Raw genomic sequence first — 23,386 nt, 5'->3', positions numbered from 1 at the left:
TAGACCATGAACTAAACAAATAAACTGTTGGCTAACAGATATGGGAGTTAAAAAATATGATAAAAAAGGAAACAAATTTTCTTCTTGAAGTAACAGTGAATTAGCTGTGAATCCTAGTATCTTTGGGCTGTCTCAGGAGTCTGGCTAAAGCTGATCCCTTTTGTCCTCCCCTATATAGTAGGAAAAATCTTTTGTAGCTTGGTCTTTTCAGTGATTTCCTATGCATTTTTAAGAATAACTTCAAACTATTAATTTGTCAAAATAATTTTAAAGTAATGTCATGATGATTTTGAATGATGATGTATATTCAATCTAAAACTAAAACATGCCACATTGAAACAAAAAAATTAAGCAATAAACTACTTAAAATAGAAGTTATTACCTTTAATATTCCACACAGATTAAAGTCTCTGTTATATACTGAAAGGAAGGTATTCCAAATGGAGACAAAATATGTAGATGAGAGAGGAAAAGGTAAAAATAATTTGAAAATAAAATTCTTGGATGAATGTTATTTTAAAATAGTGACTAGTATTTTAATTTGATATACATTTAGTGACAGAAAAAGCTGCTGGGTAAATAACTGTAAAAATCCCAATTTTTTTTCCATCATATCAGATAATAGATACTAAAAGACTCCTCTAAGTTTAAGAAAAAATTATTAAAACCATCAAGAAATTGTAGTCAATATGGATTTATTTAAATTACATATTTTACTTTTAGTCATCAACATTAATAACTCCTGTGCCTTTCTTGTGTTACTGAATCCATGTCCTTATTGGATTACTCAACGGATGGAAAGTGCCAGCAGAGAATCTGCCTTGGTTCCTTGGATTACATATTTTTTGTATTGAATTATCTATGTTAGCTTTTAAAATAAATGCCTTTATCCACTTATACATTTTGACTTTTTTGGTTTTAATATACTTTAATATCTCTCAAACCACTTCCTTTCCTCTTCTACCTTTGTTCAAATATTATTTTTTCTCTGAAATAGTGTGTGTGATTTTACCTTGACATCACTCCCACCGTATCTGGAATTATTTGTCTTCCCTTCTGAACTGGAGGGCACAGAGAGCAGGATGTAGAGCAGGAAAAGCGCAGCTGAGGCTGACTGCAGTCTTTGCTGTGGTCCCAAGTCCACTCTCACTGCAGAGGTCCCGCCAGATGTCCTTTACTAGACTCCATTCCACACAGCTTGGCATGAATTCAACTCTTTGGGGCTTTGACTCACTCTCCCAACTTAACACTACATGTTGGAGCAAGAGCATCAGGGGCTCTTCCTGTTTCTGCCAAGGTTCAGATGTGGCTTGTAGAGCATTTACTCAGTGTTTTATCTTGATTCTCTCAGGCACATCTACTCATCCCTTTAGCCAACTCCTTTTCAAATCAGAGTATTCAGAAGTATTCTCAGGATTTTTGCAGCTTTCTATGTCCTCAGTCCTGCTTCCTGAGGTAGAAGCAAGGTTGAGAATCCTGTCAACTTGGTCATTATACCAGAATCTTCTATCCTTTCACTGGTCATCACTCTTTGAGGTTGATAATTTTCCATATTTCTTTCTGGGGCTAGAAAAATTTTGGTAGAGTTGTTTTGTTTTTGCTTGTGTTTATTGAAGGAGGGAGAGTCTGTCCCACAACTTAATTGTACCACAATTCCTCAGGCCCAAAGTTATATTCAGCTGCATCTGAGGCATGAAGGTGAGTAAGTAGGGACAGGGAAATGGAACAAGATGCAAATACACTTACAGTCGTTCTACAAGGGAGCATTAACTACTTTCAATAACAAATCATAGACTCAGTGTTTAGGTGAGTTAAAGAATGTAGGTAGTCTGCCTAGTTAAGGGAATATCAAAAGGCATAACGGAGAACATGACATTGGTAATGTATTTTAGAGACGGCCAGGAAAGAAGATAAAGTCATAAACTTTAGACACAGAAATGGGAAAGCACAGAGTTTAGTTGGAAAAGAACAAGCTATATGATAAGCATATAATTTTAAACACGCAGATGCGTGGGAGGCGGTGGGTGGAAAAAAGACTGAAAGTGGAGTGTGGAGCTGCTATGTAGGTAACTGAATGCCAGAGTGACTTACCTAATGGACAACAGAAAGCCACGAGTAGGTAGTAAGCAAGAGCATGATGTGAATAGGCCAGTGAAGATGAACATTAACCTGGCCAGGAGGAGAGAGGCTGAACCCTGAGATAGTGGAAAAAATGCCACAGTCAGTGTCATGACACAGGCTCCCGTTCCAGTTTTCCACATGACCCAGATGTGTGAGATTAAGTGAATCATTCAACCCCTCCTAAACTCATTGCTCTCTTTGTAAAATAAAGGTGATAAACTGGGTTTCTGTTACTTACTCTAGCTCTCAAATAGCAGATATTGTAATGAGGAAAACATGAAGACTCTTTATGTAGCAATAATTTTTTGCAAAAAAAAATGGGAGAATGAATTATAGTGATTGGAGTACTTACAGAAAATATTTTTGTAATTCAAGAGAATTTTCAGGGGTAAGATCAAGTAGGAGAAATTGCATTTCAAGATGATTCCAAGTTTCTGATTTTGTGTTACAGGAGGATGCAGATGACTTCCAGAATTGTAGAAATCAGGCTGAGGAGCTGTTTTTAAGAACAAGACCATTGTATCAGCATGGAATACTGGGAGGTTAAGGAGTGATGTCTACGTACAGTGATGATACACTGGTGGCTAGAAATGCAAGTCTAACACTATGAAAGAAAAATGTAAAATATTTAAGACTCCACTTTATAAAAGTGATGAAGTATAGAAGTGAAACTCAGTTTGTGAGATAGAGAGCAACGAAATGGAAAATGCAACTCTGCAAGGCATGCTTATTAGTAAAGATGCTCTAAGCAAAACATAAGGGGTAGAGAATTCTGCTAACAGAAGTGTTAGTACATATATGCTCTCAAACAATTTTGCTCTGGCCCACTCCACGGCTGCTCTTCCTGGGAACTACTGTGTCCTTCTTGCCCCTACTAGATACCCAACAGGCAGTGACGCTGGCACTCACAGACCCCACACACTCTGACAGGCTCTACCACCCACTGGAGGTTTGTTTTAATAAATCTATGGGGTTGTCGTGGCTAGGTGGGGAAGTATTTTTTCTACCCTTTGGTCACACTCTGGTCTAGAATTCCTGAAATAAGACCATTTATGCCTCATTGTTCTGTAATTATTTTAGAAAAAATAAGACAAAATCACTTCAGTTTTAATACACAGTCTCTGTTCTCCATTGCTCTAGATATGTATCCGGAAGAGCCAGGTGGTAAGACACATCTGGGAGACAGTAATCACACTGTGTTCAGAATCACTTCTCTCTCATAACGAAATATTATAATAAGCTCAATGCCCTGAGATGCTCCTTCCTCAAAACAAGATCTCTCATCCTCACCCCTCACTCTAAATATCTTTCTTTGGACCTGCCCTACCAGTTAAGCAGAAATGCTCAGATCACTCATATTTAAAGCAGGGATTAAGTGGCCATAGCACTGGAAATGGGATGGGGTGTAACATTTTGAAACTCATGACACATGAGAACTGGGACAATGAATTTCTTCCCAGGGATCCCTTTATTATAGCATGAGGCATTCCATTCAATACACCAAAAGTCTCTGAAACTGTGACATTTGTGTGGCTCTAACTAGCCAACTGTTGAGTGCAGAGGCAGCATCCCACGAGAGGGTTGAGTTTATCTGACTGAAATCTCTGTTATGATTCTAAAGTGGATTTAATCTTCCATGTTGTAAATGGATGTGACAATGAATTCTGAAACAACAAAAAAATGGAGGTTTTATGATCCAGCAATCATGCTCATCGCTATTGACCCAAACAAGTTGAAACTTATGTCCAAACAAAAATCTGCATAGAGATGTTTATAATGGCTTTATTCACAACTGCCAAAACGTGAAAGCAATCTAGATGCCCTTCAGTAGGATAAATAAACTGAGGTACATCCAGACAATAGAATATTACTCAGCATTAAAAAGAAATAAGCTATCGAACCATGAAAAGACATGGAGGAAACTTAAATGCACCTTAGTAAGTAAAAGCCCGTCTGAAAAGCCTACAGACTGTTGGATTCCAACTATATGACATTCTGGAAAAGGCAAAGCTACAGAGATAGTGAAAAGTGCAATGGATGCCAGGAGTCATGAGGAGGGAGGAATGAGTATGTGGAGCACAGAAGAAGTTCAGGGCAGTGAGATCACTCTGGACGATACTGTAATGGGGGATATGTGTCATCATACATTTGTCAAAGCCCACAGAATGCAACAGGTGACCCCTAAAGTAAAGCATGAACTTTGGGTGATGATAATGTGTCAGCTGATCAGCTGTGACAAACATACTGCTGTGATGCGGGACATTAATAGTGGGGAAGTTAAGCAGTGTGGGGGTCCGGTGTAAGTGAGAACTCTGTACTCCCTGCTTTCTGCTGTGAACCTAAAACTGCTCTAAAAAATAAAGCCCATTTAAAAGCAGGAGGGAATCTGGAGTTTTCATTAATCAATTAATATCCTCAATGTGATTAGATTCCATTAACGTAAATGTAGCCCTCCAGTCCACCTGTAAAAATGTCTATTTCCAAATTCATGAACCCCAACATTTTTTCAATAATAATTATATTAATATAGGTAAAAATAATTATATTAATATAGGTTTTAAAAGATTCCTGAATAATTTAAAGAAAAAAAGTTTCACATATTTCTTTCTTTGGAATTACACGAATATATGCCATGTTTCAAACCTGAGACACTAAAATACTAATAATAATCTGGACAAAATCCGTATGACAGTTCCCTGCCCTTGAGGAACACAGGGGAGGAGATGACAACAGTTAAAATGTGTTGATGTATGCCGGCTACTTGGAATGTATTATTTCATTGTAATTTCTGTAACAACTTTTAAACAGATATTACTATTTCCACTTTAGTAATATTTTTCCTAGGACAGGGTCAGGATTTGATCTTACAAACATTTTGTTTTGAAGTCCCTAATTCTCCAGTACCCAAACTCCCTGGTTGTAGACAAGAACACCAGTTTTCCCCAGGTTATTTGCTCAGAATTATACGAGAAAATTTAACAACTGGGCTAGAGGCCTCAAATAGGATGAAACACTGGAGACACTGTCCTGTGAATTAGCAGTAGGAAAGGACAACAGGAAAAGTAGGAATTAGTCTAGAACAGCTAGAACTAGGGTTAAAAGAACCCTCTGGAAGGAGAGCAGCACTAGAGACCACGATGGAATAAGAAACGCAGCCTCTTTCTTAACCAGGATGAGAAGATTGATGGAGGCTAAGGAAAGGATGGCTACAGAGGTGAAGAAAAAGGGGATAACGGGCCAGGAGTGGAGACATACCCACCAACTGTGGGCCAGTGCTGGGAAGTGGGGCGTGGTGGTGACAGCAAGTCGCAAGGTGGAGGAAAGAGAGAGTAGAAATAAAGACATTCGTTTTCAATTTTAATTTTTCACTTCTGAAACCCAGCTCGAGCCAGCCTGAAACTGACACCACTCTCACTGTTCTATGTACTGATATGGGAAGGAGCACCACTAAAGCAATTGGCTACTAAGCTCGCCTTTGAGGCTCAGAATCTGAAATGCCAGGGTGATCCTGACACTGAGATCCTGTTTACTTGCTCAATGCCAAGGTCAGGATCTTCCCACTATGCCACATCCCTGCCATGGGTGAGAAAGAATAAATAATAGTTAGTTCCAATAATTGTTGGTGAGCTCAAACCCAGCTAACATTTCCTTTCCTTTGCCTCTCCCCCCACAAGTCCTCCAGGTGAATACACATGTTTCTGGCTCCTGGGTCTGTCTTCTGCTCCACTGACGAGAGCTGAGCAAAGCCGCAGTGGTCCTAGCTGATACATATTAGACTCACCCGGGCAGCTTCTAGAAATAAATGCCTGGGCCCAAACCCTGGGGGCACGGAGAGCTTGGGAGGTTTCCAACCCTCTGGAGGGATTCTAATGTGCAGTGAGGACTCAGAAATACTGATAGAGCATCTTCCTGTCTGAACTGCATGTGACGTAACAAAGGATGAGATGTTATGTAGTGAATTCTCAAGCATGCTTTTTACTCTTCCGTGTGAGCTAGCACCTTTGTGGTGAGATAATTTGTTTGCAATAAAATCACTTTTAAAATTTTAAAGATTGAGATTTCTTGTTTTTTAACACAAAGAACAGCATAAGCCAGTATCAAAGTACCAACAGGAATTTGGATTTAAACAGATCTGGCATTTTTCCTGTATGTCTTTTTGAGGGGTAGGGGTGGGGATCCATTCATTATCATCTTCTCCAAGAAAAACAGCAAGAAGTGACCATTTCCCCTGGGTAATCACTTGAATGTGAATGCTAGTAATTCCATTCTAAACAACCCAGGTACACAACTAGAGTCTGCTAAGAAAAAAAAATAAAATAAAATAAAGTTATAATAATGGCTTCTGGATACTGAACTTTTAAAAATAACTTCAGGTTATCGAAAGTCATTTATATCTGAAGTGTGACGAGCAAGGACAACAAGCTACAGGACCCTAAAAAGTGCTCCAGCCCTGGAACATAATATGATGAAAAACCTGCAAAGAATTCTTTGTTCCCTAGAAATATAAGATCTTGTTAAGAATTTTAAAATTATTAATCTTTGGAAGGGTGGTTTTTCACCCTCTGTCTTAGGACTAAAGTATCTTGTAATTGAATAAGAGTAAAGGGAACATTAAGTCTCAGGATTTGATGGCACGAGCTAAGGATGTTTCCTTAGATACAGACTAAGTTTCCCTGCCCCCAGGGCACCCTGCCACAGGGACTGCTGAGGACGTGGGTTTGCACTGATGTGCGCATCTGGTAAAATGACACATGTGTAACCCTCAGTATTTTCAATCTGCCTGCAGCTTGCAGACTGCTTTTGGTGTTGACTTTCCTTTGCCTAGAGCCTGCAAGAAATTTTTTGTTTCTAAGTCACCTGGTGTTGTTCACAATCTCTAGTTTCCATTTTCATACATACATATGATAGAAAAAACTGAAATCTCCCTTCCTTTATGAAGATTTAAAAAATTAAGTTCTTAAACTGACTAGACATGTTTACGAGCCTCCGGCAGCTACCTGTCACCAGGAACTCTTGTATATACTTGTCTGTGTTCTTCATCTCTAAGAAACATATCCCCTGATTTGATGAAAAGGCAGTGCAAATGAATGCTTCTGTAGCAGGGAAGGACTTTGTGACTCATGAATTTTAGGCTCCATTATGATTGGCTTAGCAAAGACCCTAGGCCAAATCTAAAAACATTTACAGAACATTGGTCTTCCTTTTAAAATGGCAGACAGCAAAATATCAAGCTCCAAAAGACGTGTTTTTGCTAACTTGCTGGTGACTACATGGTAGAAAATGAAAACAAGCTATTAGATGTTGAAAGAATTAATACATGAAATGTATTATACATACAGAGCAGACAATTAAAAACATTTTTTTAAAGGATGAAAGAATCACAAATCCACCACAGAGACAGGATGAACAGACCTGGGTTCCAGCCTTGAGTCTATATATCCTTATTGTGCAATATTCAGTCATTTCCAAACTATCTCCAAGCTTTAGGGTCTCATCTGCAGTATAGCCCTGATACTTCCTCCCTCACGGATAGCTGGGAGGGATTAAGTGGGGAAAGGTTTACAGCAAACCCAACATGGCATCTGACAGAAGGTACTTGATAAACGTCAGTTACCGTCCCTTTCCTATTTATCCTTAGAAATACACATTTAAAAAGTGGTAGGACTACCTAGGACTTCAGAGGAGCAGAATTCTGACATGAGATCTTAACAGTGCAATTATGTTTTTCTCTTAGAACCTAAAAGCGTGCAGGGTGAAGCCAGTTCTTTGAGCCTGAGAAGTAAAATAATATCCCCAGGAGGAAAGGCTGCGCGTGGAAGCTGGCGCTGCTGGGCTGCTTCTGTCTGGGGCCACAATCACCCACCAGGCGTGTGCTTCACAGCCTTGAGAGTGGGGGGCAGCGCAGCGCAATTCACTGTACAAAAGCAGCACGAGACAATGCGCCTTTCAGAAACGCTCTGAAATCCTGATCACGGCAGTGTCACAGAGATTAACAGTAAATTACAGAAAAAGTGCATGATAGCAGTGCATTTTTAAGTGGAAGTGGGGGTGTGTGAGATCATAATAGGCATCTTCTTTCTGAATTTCTTATTGCCCTGTCTTTAGTGAAAGAAAAGACGTAATCAAAAGTAGATTAGGAGCGCAGCCCAGAAGTTGGTTGGGATAATGTGCCTTTAGAGGGTGAAGGTCATGTCACCTTCTGCATTTTAGCCTCCAATACACTCATGAAGGCAAAGATAAGCATGTTTCTATTTAATAGAGTAGCCACAAAATCAATACAGAGAAATTGTTAATACACAGTGCAAATGCCACTTGAAGCAAATGGCCTCAAGAAAAAGAGACTTTCAGAACAAGGTACTTTGGAAACAATCTTGCCCGACTGTATCACTTAACAGGGGAGGCAAATGAAGCGCTAAGGAGTAAAGAAGACAACGGCGGTTATTTTCAAAGCCTAGAACTGAACCCGGGCCCTCTGACGCCATAGTAGCTCTTACCATCATTCGTATGGTTGGGTCTAAGTGTGTGAGTTCAAAGCCTTTAAGTACAGCTACAATTTCCACTCTCTAGTAGGAGCCATAAAAAGTCACAAAATAAATAAAAGGTGATTTTTACCAATGAAAATGTTTTTATGCTAACTGAAACTATTTCATCATCATCCTTCACAAATCGAAAAGACTAGGTTAGAAGAGAGTGATGGATAAGGTTTTCACATGGGGTTCAAGTATAAGTGGTTTGATATAAAAATTATTTTATTTTCTGCTTAGGTTTATGAAATTTGGCAACCACGCCCATCTGCCTAAAAGAACTGCCTGTGTATTACACAACCAGGAGGTTGAGAATAATTAATGCTTCAAAGTACCTCTCTTCCTTTGCCCAAATCCCACTCAAATTTGTCCTCTTGAAAAAACAAAACAAAAAAGGCCCTGCAAAGTCTTGCCCTAGCCTGAGAAAGCTTTGTGTGAGGCTGTAGGGAAAAAGGTAAAATAATATAAACAGCAACCCTGACAGCAGAGATGAGAGCCCTTCTCTCCGTGCTTTCCCTGGCTGCTCCGTCAAGATCTTGATGCCTGGTGATGAATAGATTGCATGTGTGCAGCAGAAGATAAAAATGATCTCTGTTGGCCCATTCCCAGCCACAGATGTCATGGCCTTGACCTTAAATATCTTATTCCAGCCCTAGTTTGCCGAAATGCTGGAAGGCAAAATACTCTGTGTCACTGTGCCTCAGTGTGGTGAGAGGCTCCCAGAGCCTGGGAATGTGTTCTTATTTGGTGATGCCTTCCTGCGTCACTAAAGCAATCAGATGGACCCAGCTTGAAAAGACAATAAGAGCTGGACAAAAGCCGAGAGGGCAAACAGATGGGTAATAATCCCCTCTTTATCATTCGTGTCTATGGAGAATTATTCAGCAGAACTGAATTCTCTGATGAACAGAGCTCTGGACAGCTTTATAAAATTATGGGATTTTTCCTTTCTATTTGCTTCTGTGCTTTGAGAGAGATGGCAAAATGATATTCTTATTCATAATAGTAGAGAATGGTTGCAGAATAAAAAGGATCCACTGACGTTGGTGGCAATCAATAGTGTGATGCCTTTATCACAGATCAGGATATGCACGGGACAACTGTCAGCACCCTCTGCAAGTTCCCAGGGTCTGTGATGGACAGGGCTCGGGAAAAGAGATGGGGCATCCGCTATTCAGAGCTGACTCTAGAAATCAGAATGACCCTGAGGGCCAACCAGATGATCTCCCCCCATTTCATAAGTTTTGAAATAATTCAGTCAACTATGCCTTGGGAAGCTTCAGCTAACTGACTTGGTAAAAGAAGTCCCCCATAACCCAGGATCAGGAGGCCGGAGAGCAGGGAGGCATCTGCTGCCATGGATAGTGTGCTGGCTGCTTTCATATTTCACATGCCCTCCCATGTCCTCAGCCGCTGATCGGCTCCAAAGGGGTCCTGCAAGCACTGCGGGTACCTGAGGGCAGCTGGGGTGGGGTACAGACTCCAGGGATGCTCGCCACTGCAGGGAATCCCCACCAACTGCTGCTGTCATCTTGCTGGATGTAGCTTTTGTGGGCTTGTGTTTCCCAGAAATGCAGCAGGAATGGTCTTCTAAGCTTAGGCTGATAACCTAACCACATGTGGAAGAAATTCTTTCAGACTTGATTACCTTAGTTTTGAGGCTGCTGTTCAACAGGGGTTTATAGGGAATAGCTGGGGTGTTACCCTATGTTATCACGGACCAGGGAAAAGATATGTTTCTCATCAAGGATGTTTCATCACACAAAAAGAACAACAACAGGAATAGCCGCTACTTACTGAGGTACAAAGGGCGCGTGTGCATGCATGCATGTGTGCGTGTGTGTGGATATATACCGTTAGAAGTTAAGTGACTTCTTTAAGATAATACAATTCACAAACTTTGGGGCCCAGGACTGTCTGATTCCAAATCTTACGGTCATTCTACAAAACCAAGCTACCCCATCTCTTGCACTTAGTTGCTGTTGATTCTTCACTGCCTTATCCTCTTAACTCTCTTTTCATGTTTTCTTAACTACATGGTAAGCACTTTGAGAGCAGGAGCCCCATTCTATATGCCTTTGTCTCCCCCTCAGAACCAAACATGAGTCTAGCGAACACTCCCCTCAAGGCCACTACAAGACTTCCGTGTGATGAAAGTCAGTTACAGACATCTCGAGATTATCCCACAGTGCTATGAGACCTCAAAAGTCCTCATTTCATTTGAAGGATATGGTGGGAATAGTTGAGATCAGATAACTGAGGTCCTTGGATGCCAAACACAGCACAGACGAATACCCATGTGCCTCTACGTTTCCCAGCCTCCCCCTACTGGCTACATTTGGGGCATATGACTAATTCTGAGGGACGGACTGTGAGCAGAACGACACATATCTGGGCCACAGCATTTAAGAGCTGATGTTCCTTTTCCATTCTTCTCGTCCTCATCACAGTAACAGGAGATGGTAGGATCACAAAATAAACATAGCCTGTATTTCTCCATGATTAGATGGATGAGAACGCTTTCATTAGACTTTGCTAGTAGAAGAAATACACTTTGTTTTTCTAAACTATTGCATTGTGGGGGTTTACACATTACTACTGTGAACTCTATCCTTTTTAAAATTTCTATGTCATGCCGTAAGATTTGGACTTTATTTTAGTGAAGCTGGGACATTAGAAGGTTTTATACAGGGACGCAGCTATTGAAAATACCTTTACTATCAATCAGCTCTTTTTCAAATCATTTCCTCATATTTTCTTTCTGACTGGCATTTTCCCGAGGTCATTTACTTTTCACTCATTCATTGAACAACTGGTTGTCAAACATCTTACTTATCCACTAGGATGTGTCTGGTGTGGGACATTCAGGGAGGATGATCTGGTTATTCATTAAACGCAGAAATAAAGCATATTATGTGCCAAACACTGTTCCAGTGCTCGTCAAATGTTTACTCATTTAATCCTCACAGCAAGGCTAGACTGTACTATCATTACCATTTTATGTTAAGGAAACTGAAAGCCAGAGAGATTAAGTAACTTGCCCAAGGTCACAGAGCTGGTAGTGGGAAAAACAGGACTTGAACCCAGGCCATCTAGCCCCAGAATCCAGGCTCTGATCCACCAAGCTATGTTGATGGCAGTGTTATAGTCTACTAAGTATGGAAGACAGAGTCCGAACAGACAATTATGGCCAACCTGGTCCTCCTCTGCCCATCTCATGGGTAACTCCCTCCTCCTAATTTATCACAAATATCGTCCTGGGGTTTAAGACCAGGAATTTCTCAGGATGCTGCTGAGAGAACTAACAGGGAATTGATCCCATCTCGCATTCCCTTAATATTTTCCTTACCCCATCAAGCCACTGATCATACCACACCTTTACTTACTTAGTCATACACAAGTTTATTCATCTGGGTATGCCCTATTGCACTTACCTCACCACACAAATATGCAGAGGAAACGTTTGACACATGATGCAAACAAAAGAATGAGTAAACTAATTAATATAACCTTGCCATGTCTACAGCTAACATATTAGCATCTTTGGCTATTTCTGGTAAAATGGTGGGGTAGATAATCCAGCAGTTAATAAATTCTCTTTCTGCCTTATTATCAATCCTGCTTACATAACACTCTGAACAAGTGGTAATATTTCTTTTTATTGCTGCAACTGTGGAATGATCTTTTGTGGTTCTAGTTCTGAGAAAAAATAATAATAAAGGACATTTACTGATTATCTACTGTAAGTTAGGTAGTTGCTATGGACTAAATGTTTGTAACAACCCCCTCAAAAAAAATTCGTATGTTAAACCTCTAATTCCCAAAGTCATGGTATTTCAAGGCAGAAAAGTTGGGAGGTAATTAAGTCATGAGGGTGTAGCCCTTATGAATGGGATTAGTGCCTTTATAAGAAGAAACATGAGAGGAATGAGCTGTCTCTCCAAGATGTGGGGATACAGCAAGGAGGCGGTCATCTGCCCAGTGGGATGAGAGCCCTTAGCAGGAACTGAATCAGCCAGCCCCTAGATCTTGGACTTCCCAGCCTCCAGAAATGTGAGAAATGTTTGCTGTTTGCGTCACCCAGTCTATTTGTTATAGCAGCCTGAACTAAGACAGCAGTCTTATAAGGACTTTATATATAATTTATTCAGTCCTCCTCATTGTACACAAGTGATTCTCATTATTCATGTAGTTATGTTTTATAATACTGATCTGATGCTTCTAGGGGAAATAATGGGTTAGGTTCCTGAAAACATCTGGTTGAAACATTTTCTTCTACTAGTTGATACATAATCTTGTTTTATGCATGTTTCTGTTGAAAGACACTTCATTTAACATGTACTATTGATTAATTTACATTGAAATCATGGCCAACGGCACTCGGACCAACTCATGCCTGAACAAAGCTTACCTAATGCCTGTATTTTCTTCAGTTGGCACATCACAGCCCTCTTGCGCTTAGGAACACCAGGCAGAATTTAGCACTATGCTTAGGGATCATTTTAAATAGTGAAATCACCAACAAAAGCACAGAGATGTTAAACACGTGGCATTAAATAGACCATAAGAAAAGACACGTGTTTACAGTGTTGAGAGCTGAAACAAGAAGTCAGAGCGTCACCCTGTTCAAATTCAGCTTGGAACACGCATGCTGGGCAACTCAAATTTTTCACCTTTATTTACATGGCTGCAAATTACCATAAAAGTGCTACAAGTATTTATCTTGGGGTCATAAATAAATTGTAGAGAGAGTAGGTAAATTCACAAATATGGAATCTATCAATAATGAGTGTACAGACTTAAGGTCTATGTTCCCTCCAAATTCACATGCTGAAGCTCTCCTCCCCACAGTGTGGCTGCATTTGGAGGTGGGTCATCCAAGAAAGTAAATTAAGGTTAAATGAGGTCATAGGGTGCGGCCCTGAACCGACTGGATTAGTAACCTTATAAGAAGAAACACTGGAGAGCTCCCCACTCCAGCTTACACACACTGAGAAAAAGCCACATGAGGACATAGTGAGAAGGCAGTGGTCTACAGGCTGGGAAGGAAGCTCTCACCAGAAACTGAATCAGCCTGAACCTTCATCTTGGACTTCTAGCCTCTAGAATTAAAATAAATAAAATAAAATAACTTTCTGTTTCTATCAGTCTATGGTATTTTGTGATAACAGCCGAGTAGAGTAAGACTATGAGTATCAACGATACTATAGTAACTCCACTTCAAGGATGAGGAAGTCCAGGCACAGAGATGGTACGTAACTAGCATGTGATTATCATATCTACTATATTTAATGGACCAGGTTTCAAGCCTGAGCAGTCTGACTCCAGATTCTCTGTTTAAACGCTGGAACATGTTGCTGGACTACTTCCCTTGATGAGACCACATGATTTAAGCTGCTTTTCCCTTTTCTTCCAGATTCGTCTGTTGAGTTCAACCAAGTTGAGTTCTGAATCACACCTCTTCCCTTCCTGACGATACAGACTCTCTTGCAGCTCTCAGATTCCCCAGTGGAACAAGACTTGAGAAAGAGCGGCATATAGACAGAACACATTCTTTCAGAGCTGGGGGATGACCCTGCTGCCTGGGCAGGGCTGGAACACCAGTTCTCTCAGCTTCCTGCAGGGAGTCAACCTCTTGAAAATTTCCTCTCCTTGGTCATGCTGTATCCACGAACCAGCAGAAAGCTCTCCCACTTTCCTGTGCATGTTACTGTATGGTAATCATCGACATGATTACATTGCATTCTTTCCATATGCCTGAGTGTAGCCAATGTACTTTATTTGGTGACTTCAGTTCATTGGTTTTTAAAGCTTTCTGGGTCATGGACAATTTTGATAATCTCAGGAAAATTATGGACAGATTCCCCCAGAAAAATGCACACACAAAATGACACAGAAGTTTTTGCATAAATTTCAGAGGCTCCGGGACCTTCTCCCTTCTGCAGACCCTGACTGTATTGGTATCCATCTCATTTATACAAGAAGAACGGAAGCCCCTAGCTCCACTCTGTACAGTGTTAATGACCACAAATGGGCCATCCAGACTGGAGGGACTGGCATGAATGCGAAGCTGGGTTTCTGGTCACCGCAGAGCCTCCCTCTTGTTTCATTACATCGGGCTTATCTTTATCTTGTATTTCAATACCTCCTCTCTATTCTCACAGTCCTTCAGCTGTTTGCAAGCCCTTCCCACTCAGAAACAGGGGCAAAGCACAACACGTACATGTAAAGAAAGAAACGCTCTGCTTCCCCTTAGAGGGGCATTGGTTTCTGAACCTTGGGAAATGGATGATGTTACCACACGGTCAGGCAGAGTTTCCAATGGCAACTGAAAGCAGAATAGCAGGAAACCAGTTCAACAGCTGACACCAAAACGCTTTTCCATATGTGAAGCTGTCTTAAACCCACAAGAGACACTGAGAATAAACTTTGTGCTTTCTTTTCTTTTTGCTTAATACCAAATGGGTCAGGGAGAAGCGCTGGACGCTTTTAAAAATGCACTTATAATTTTGAATCCAAGCTGTGAGAGTACCCATTGGAGACAACTGTTCTCTCATGACCTGCTTTGAATAAACAATCACGGCTCTGTGTGATATTACTTCTTAACCAGATTCTAGCATTGAACTGCTGGCTCGCCATGGTTACTTGCATTTTAAACCAGTGTCTCCTTTTCCTTCCCCTTGGCTAAGATTCCTGCTTACTTGGCAGTGGCTCCTTCTCATTTGAACTTTTGCCCTCTTTTAATCTCCACCAAATTTTAGTCTAAAAGAACCTTTCACAGGCACCTTTTGTTACTCTGAGTTTCTTTCTCGTGTGAGAACCAGCTCAGGGAGCTGGTTACTGGAAAACACTCAAGGGCCTGTCTTCCTTCTCTGTGAAGCCAGCAGTGACAGGCTGTTTTGTGTGTGTACTTTTCTTTAAAAAAAAAAAAAAAAATCAAGGAAGCACAAGATGCAAGCTGTTTGCTGAAAACAAAATGTTTGCTTCCAAAGGCAAGCGAACACACACATATTTGCATCTGTCCATGTGGCTTTACTCTTGTCCCGTCAGGGCTGCTCCGCTTTATTTCCCCAGGGATCGCACTGCTGAAACTTATTTCAGATCAAACGCCAAACTGATGAAGACTTTTGTCCCTCCTGACTTCCCTACCAGTTATAATTCAGGGAGGCCTCCAGGTCCTCAACATCTGTGGAACCAGTTTCCCTTTCAAAAGAATAACTAATATGTCCACCCGGCTTCTCATTTGACGGTTAGCCGATCGGCTTCCTACTTAAACAGAGCCCACCCTTTACTCAGAACCTCATGCTCCATGCTGTCCACTCTGTGGATTTCTTCCTGTGCCTGGGCCAGGCACTCAGTCCCATTCCGCTCTCCCTTGCTCACTGTAGCCATCCCTGACCACTCAGCCGTGGCAGCTCCTTTCCCTGGACCGAATGCACCATCTCTCTACACTCCAGCACCTGAGCTTCAGAAGAGATAGGTCTGTTCAGACCCACCAGCCCCACATACAACCTAGTGTCCAACTGAAGCTGGAACCTACCTTACAGTCTGATAACTCACTTCTACCCTTTGCTGAATATTCTAGACTGTCTCTCCTTTTCTTTTCACTCTACTGCTCTCTGTGATCTCCTTGCCTGCTACTTGGCTCAGAAGACAGGAGTTTACTGGCTTACGCTACTACATTTGCTCACACCCTGGTGAATACTCTGGTGCCATCGTCCAGTCTTGCAGGGCCAGTACACTTCCTCTTTCAGCAAGCCAGTCTCTCCATCTGTGTGAGCTCTTGACAAAGCCCTTCCAGATGCAGAGGAGCTGTGCTCCACATTTTCTCCACAGTCACAGTCATTTACTCTTTACCAACTCCTATTCTTCTGCCTTCAAACATGTTGAAGTCTCTACAAACAACACCAACAACACATTCCCAAGTAAGCCTTCCTGTTCTAAATGCATTTCTGACTACCAGCCAACTTCTTTCCATCCTTATAACGCCACACTTGAATTGTCTGCATCTGCCGCTTTCATCTCATCTCCACTCCTCTGCTCTCTCATCCCCTCTTCGGTTGCTGTCATCATCACCACCTTCCTAAGAATTTTCTCCTGAGGGTCATCAGTCAACACAATGATATGCCCTTCACCTTCAGACTCCCCGTCTTCTCCACTACAAATGGCCTGCTTGTAAGATAAAACTCCTATTTTCTGGTTATCGCGTTGTTTTGATTTCCTCTCCTTTTATGTCTTCTTCTTTTAGGTTCCTCTTTCCAAGGCTCATTCCTTAACTCAATTACATTTATTTTATCAAAATTTTGTTTTGGACACTGGCTCCATCATAGCTTAAATGTAACAAGATGCGGAATAGGACTTTTCTAATTATCTGGAGATTATAGTTCAAGCTTCAATACCAAGGTTAATAGGCCATAGGAAGGACTACTGATCACCCGGTAGGCAAAATACAGAAATACTTCCGGGCAGTTGGTAAACAGACACTTCCCTGAGCTTTACCACTCCACTACCTTGGCCATTCTCCTGCAACACCCTGGATTTTCTAATAATCCAGCAAATGGATCCTGGGTCCTGGAAAATCAAGGCCTTTCTAGAATACTTTTTTAACAGTATGAATCTGAATCCACTCCAACAGTCTGCCATGATGGCTGTTAACCATACTGAATCTCTCTGTCAATAAATACCTCCATGTTCTAAAGGGCAGCCAAAGAGATACCCTCAAAGCTTTCCTAAGATATGACCATACTGGAACTTCTTTTTCCTTCTCACCTTCCCCACCCATTCTATATAAGCAAAAGCCAGGAGTTCCTGGAGAGAGAGAGAGGCTGTGGAAGGAGAGAACAGTGCTGTCTCTAGGAGGAATGCACAGGAAGGACAGGCGAGCTCTCCCCACTAACCAAGTAAGAGGAGCTCCCTGAGACTTTGTCTGCAAATGAAGACAAACCAGATCACCCTCTCAAATTGGGTACTTTCAAGATGCAGACATTTTTAGCCTCACTCAGTGCATCAAATTTTGATGAGGGAGGCCTTTGGAGCACTTGCCATTTAGAAAGAATTTATATTGTGTCCCCTGAAGTTTGAAAGTGCCCATAAAAATAGATACTGGAGCCTGCTGCCAAACTGGAAGAATCAGAAGACAAATGGCTGGCTGCAATTGCCTTTCATGGAGAGATAGGGAAGAGAGAGTGGCTTGGGGGTAGACTGCCCACAGTCTGGCATGGAAACAAAGTATGAGTTTCCTTTTAGACCAAGTGCACTTGAGCTGTCTCCATGGAATCATACTTTGCCTTCTGGGGGAGAGGGGATCCTAACAGGATGGATCCCTGAGGACAAAGGCTGAAAGGATGTCATTCTAGGTCAGCTGGAAAGTACATCACCATGTCATGAAGCAATGATTTGGAACAATCTCAGTGAACAATGTTTGGAGATACTGGCTGAAGAACTCAAAAAAAAAAAAAAAAGTTACATATGAGGAAGCAGCATTTAAGAAGCCTGTTATAACGGAGAACACACTGGCCATTTACTATTAGCCAGGACAGAACTACAAAAAAAAACCAGCAGCTAAATAAAGGCTTGAAAGAGGAAGGAGGAAATCTGAAAGTCAACGCAGGCCAGAGCCACGTGTCTGGCCTGAACTGTGAAAAGAAAGACAGTAAAATCAAATTAGACATGAGACTAGAATTTTGACTTAAACTTGCTGGGAATTTTTTACTTTCTGAAAGTAAGCAATATACACCTAAGCATTCTTATACTCTAAAATGGCTATGAAACTATGGAACCATCTCAAGAAAGCATAGGAAAGAAATGGAGGTAGGACTAGCCATGTTAGAAGCTAGAGATTAGAAAAAATAAAATTGTTTTCTCCATGTACCACTGCTCAATAACTAGTTATACATGTTTTAAACCATTCTGACTACTGAGGCACTTATATTATTGTGAAATTGTGATTTATAATAAAAAAAACATATACTTGGTCTTTGTTCATTATTCCTAGTACATAGTCCCTAAAAAAAACTTGGAATTTCCTAGGCAACGGGAGCCAAAAAGGTATCTCTTGTCGTATTAATAAGGGGACTTTTGGACCCTACCTAAGGATGGGGATTGGTTGCCAGGAGTACCAACCACACAAGAAGAGGGTTACAGCCTTCAGTCCCACTCCCCTTACCTCCGGGGAGGGGAGAAGGGCTGGAGGTTGAATCAATCACCCACGGCCAATGATCTAATTAATCATACCTTTGTAATAATGAAGCCTCAATAAAAACCCAAAAGTAGGTTTAGAGGGTTTCCTGGTGGGTAAACATGTGGAAATATGAGGAGAGTGGCACACTCAGAGAATGTGGAGCTCAGGGCCCCCTCACAAGGAAGGAGTCATTGATCTACAAGCAGTCAATATGAAACACAGGTGACAATCTAGACTTTTGATTGTCATCTGATGGGGTGAGGGTTGGGGGAAGTCTCGTGAGATTGAGCCCTGTGGGAACTGGAGCTATCTCCAGGTAGATGGTGTTGGAATTGAGTAGAATTGTAGTATACTCAGCTGGTGTCTGAAAATTGCTTGGAGTGAGGAACCCTCTTCCAGCATTGGAATTGGTGATCAGAATTGTAATTATTAACTATTGTTTTACTTAAGATTGTTAGAGTTGTAAGTCACAGACTCGAATCAAATAGGCTTAAGAAAAAGACTAGAATGGCTCAGGTCATTTAAAAGTCTAGAGGTGTTGGGTTTTGGATTCAGGAATAACCCAGGACTCAAAATAATGTTATCACTCCAGAGCCCACCCTGATGGGTGAAATGTGTGTCGTATGTCCATCCCTGCAGTTGGAAAGGGTACTTCAGCCTCATATGAATCACAAAAAGGTCCATTTTTAAGAAAGGGGGAGGACTGAAACCAACAAAGATAACCAATGTCTACTAGAGTAACCTCATTTACAGCCTCTTGCAAAGGATCACTGTCCATTTTTCCCTTCACTTCTGTCAGTTTTTCATGTCTTTTGGGGCTCTCTTGTTAGGTGCATATATTGGCCTTTTTATTATTAGAAAAAGTCACTTAGTCTCTTACAAAGTTTTTTTTGTCTCTTAGTAACAATTTTCCTTTTAAATCCATTTTTTTGTATGATATCACCCTAAAGAATGGGGTGAGGAAGTCAAACTACAGAACTTGATAATGCATTAGATTTGGGGGATTTTATCAAATATATTGGTATGATTTCAAGATTTGGAGCCTGGTTGACATGGTAAGGTCATTCACCAAGAGTGGGCAAAGGGAAGGAATGACAGATGTGGGATTTAAAAAGAATGAGTTTCTTTTGGAATATTATGAGTTTAAAGATTTATGAGTAAACCGAACAGTCTTTGGTGACTACTTTAGAATTATAATATTATCTAATTATTCGGTGTATGACTCTATTTTGAAATCTATATATTTGCAATTCTACCATGCCTAGCACAGAGTTTAGCTTGGACTAGATAAGATGCTTATACATTGAAAGACTGATTTAGAAACTTGATACTGTCCTGAGTATCCAGCCATTCTACACAAAATTTAGTTCCCTGGATATACCATGTTTTGTTTTGTTTTGAATCATGGGTCTTCCTTTCCTTGGAATGCCCTTCTCTTCTCACCTCATCATTCACTTGGCTAAGCCTAACTGCTTTTCAGGTCTCAGCTCTGATACCACTGTCTACAGAAGGCTTTCTAATGACTCAAAATTTTCTGTGTAATTCCTTCCATTTTCAGTGCAGCCCTTGCTGTATTACATTGTTTAATAGCCTGTTCCATTGCTTCCTGTCTACTATTTTTATCAATAGATAATATAATACATGGGCAATTCAACAAATCTTTTTTTTAAATTAATTAACTGTCAAATAAATAAATTTAGCCACAGAAAAGAACCGTCTGTCTCATTCTCTATTTTACATGCCTATACCAGCATATCTAGGAATTAAAGGCATTGACTTTGGAATAAAACTAAGGAACAAGATAGTTTCATATAAAGAGAAATGGATTATTCTAGAGTAGCTATTCAAAGGAAAGAAAGGAAGATTTTCTTTGTGAAACACCCATCAAGTAAATTCTTCCCTGGAATCAAAATTTCATACATCACTCAAAGTTACCCAACAACATAAACTAAGCAGGTTTTGGAATGGTTGACTTATGGATGATGACATTTGCCAAGTCTGGAATGTTTGGGGCTTATAACTCAATTACGTATCATATTTCATCAAATCTAACATGACATTGATTGTTATATGCACCATTATTTTAAGTACCTTCAAAAAAAGAAAAGTAAAACTTGCTGATTATGACAGTGTTTAGGAATAGCTATTGTAAGACACACTTCGATATTAGAGATATTAAAATGTGAAAAAGATATAAGAGTCAGGATTATAGACTGAGAAAGTACCTAAGACTTCATCCAATCTAATCTTCATCAATTTACAAATGAACTGAGAATCCAGAGTTTAAGTTTAGACAGGTACACAGAAATTGAGCAAGTCTTCACCCTGGGAGACCAGATGGGCTGGTCTGTTCTAGTATTAACATTTCATAATTCTGTGCACTAGCATTAATATTAAAAAAGAGACTCATGGGAAATGTATGTCATCACAACATGACAAATGGCTCCTTCTTATGTTAGAGATAGATAATTTATCTCAACAAATACCTTACTTTAAATTCTCTATCCTCAAACATCTGAATCCTAGCATCTATCCCCAGTGAATCCAGGGTTTGCCTAGAAAGAGAAACTTGAATCCAGTTTTTGGCCATCAAGGAAATACCTAATGAGATGTATGTAAATCTGATGATATATTGGATTTTTTTTTCCTCTGCTCCTTGAAAATCTTTCATTTAATCAAAGGATATTTTTATGGTGCTAAGATATGCAGCATTTCACACAAGGAACAAATCAAATTTTCCATATAATTATGGTAAATTTTTAATTCACTACTTCTAATGGCAACTTAAGTTTGATTTTCTTCAGAAAATGTTAGCTTTCTTGCGACACCGTGCTGTAAGCTTTGTTTTAAAGAGGCACTTACTCGTCTTCTCTTTTCTTCATTCTCCCCTTCCCTTAACACCACAATTGAAAAACTCCCACTCACGTCCACCCCCTCACAGACTCCCCCACCCACCTGAAACCTCAGGCCCTCCTTTCATTACCTTGCTAATAAAAAAAGCATCTTCATTTTCTCTGGAACTCATGCAGAAGAAACATTTTAAGCTCAACTAAATAATTATCCACCTATTTTCTATTTCCTCCCAAGGGGGGAAAAATCCTGATTGACTGAAAAATCACCAGGTTGTTGTCACCAGAATCCTTAATGTGAAACCTTCCTTACAATCTTCTTTCTTCAGCTTTCTGTTTTTGATGTGGGAAGTGGCAAAATTAAGGGAATTTGTGGGTTGTATGAGATAAATGAAGGCACATTTAATTGAACAAGTCATCGTGAATGCATTCAGTGTCTGACTGACATGCACCGGAGCATTGTGTGGTTATCTCTCAGTTTGCCGCCGACTCCTACAGCAGGCCTGAGAGATGCCTGCAGGGTTGTGCTCAGAGCAAGACTCACGGTTCAGGAGCAACAGCCGGAGGATGGTCAGGAGCTACCAGCCACAGAATGACTTACCCAAGCAAGTGAAGACACAGCCTGTCTCAGCCCACCCAGTCTCCAGTGGCTTCTTCATCTTCATTTTGCAGCAAACGCTGTTTAGAAAGGATGAAAGAAAATCATTAGTTTACTGGAGAAGACTTCTGACAATGCAACCTCAAAACTGTCCATTAATTTTTGCTGCTTGGAAATGCATACACGTGTACACGAATGCACGTGCACACACACACACGTATATACAGAGCTCATTTTTTTAACTGGCAAAAAGCACTCTCTGAAGCTTGAGTTGGCCCCTGAGCAAGACTGTGATTTAGCAAAGTTTGATTTGCTGTCCTCTCCTTTCTATTAACGCCACCTTTCTTCTCCCTGTCTCACCTCAAAGTGTCTCATTCCTGTTGTCTTGACAGGTTTAGACTCTTTTCTGTTAGTGTGTTAACTAATAACTAAGAGTTTAAAAAAGCGTCACCATGTCCGAGCCTTTTTAGTGGCAGTGAAAGGGTCCTCGAAGGCTGAGAGCAACCCATTGTGAAATGTGAACTTGGTAACCGGGAATCTGAGAATAAATCTTGTTATTTCTTGGCCTTCTCAGTAGCTTGGTGGCCAAGTAGGGTCTATTTTATATACCATTTTCTTCTGCCAAAACACATTATCCATAGATGTTTTCAAAAATATAGGAGCTGGAAAAGATCTTAATAGTCATCTCAAACCATCTCCACATTTTATAGACTTGGAGACTGAGGCCCAGAGAGACAAAAGAGTTATTGCCAGAGGTAAACCCAACCCTCATTAGATTCCCAGGATAGTAGTTTCCAGAAATCTTGCCTTGGGAAGATTGATACTGCTTTAAACGCCCAGAATCTTTGACACTTAGCAAGTTAAATAACTTAGCATACGCCATTTGGGAAAGCTGAAGAACCACGTCTAGATTGTGGGCCCCCATGTTTGGTGAAGTATCCAAACTCAATCAGTTGATTTCTATCAACAGGTCGATGGTCGCTTAAAAGTTGTCTTTCAACTTAATCCTGTGGAGCAGCAAAGCCTTGGATGTAATGATACTGAACACCTCTGTGGCAGAAAGAGGCAGTGTGCTCCAGCCCCCAGATGAGAAAGCCCCTGTGAAGTCTTTTTG

General features: G+C 40.7%; 1 long non-coding RNA gene across 3 annotated transcripts in view; it reads right to left on the bottom strand.

The window, feature by feature from the left end:
* LOC123614056 (uncharacterized) overlaps window positions 1-23,386 on the bottom strand; it is a 440,858-nt gene that overhangs the window by 172,373 nt on the left and 245,099 nt on the right. For all 3 annotated transcript variants that reach the window (XR_012500986.1, XR_006721520.2, XR_006721519.2), the window contains exon 4: window positions 22,276-22,352. This is a non-coding gene — a long non-coding RNA (uncharacterized LOC123614056). The remainder of the gene's footprint in view (window positions 1-22,275; window positions 22,353-23,386) is intronic.

Source organism: Camelus bactrianus, chromosome 20, assembly GCF_048773025.1.
Source record: "Camelus bactrianus isolate YW-2024 breed Bactrian camel chromosome 20, ASM4877302v1, whole genome shotgun sequence".
NCBI lineage: Eukaryota > Metazoa > Chordata > Mammalia > Artiodactyla > Camelidae > Camelus > Camelus bactrianus.
The sequence above is the reverse complement of the archived record's forward strand: the minus strand, read 5'-3'. Positions and strand labels throughout refer to the sequence as shown.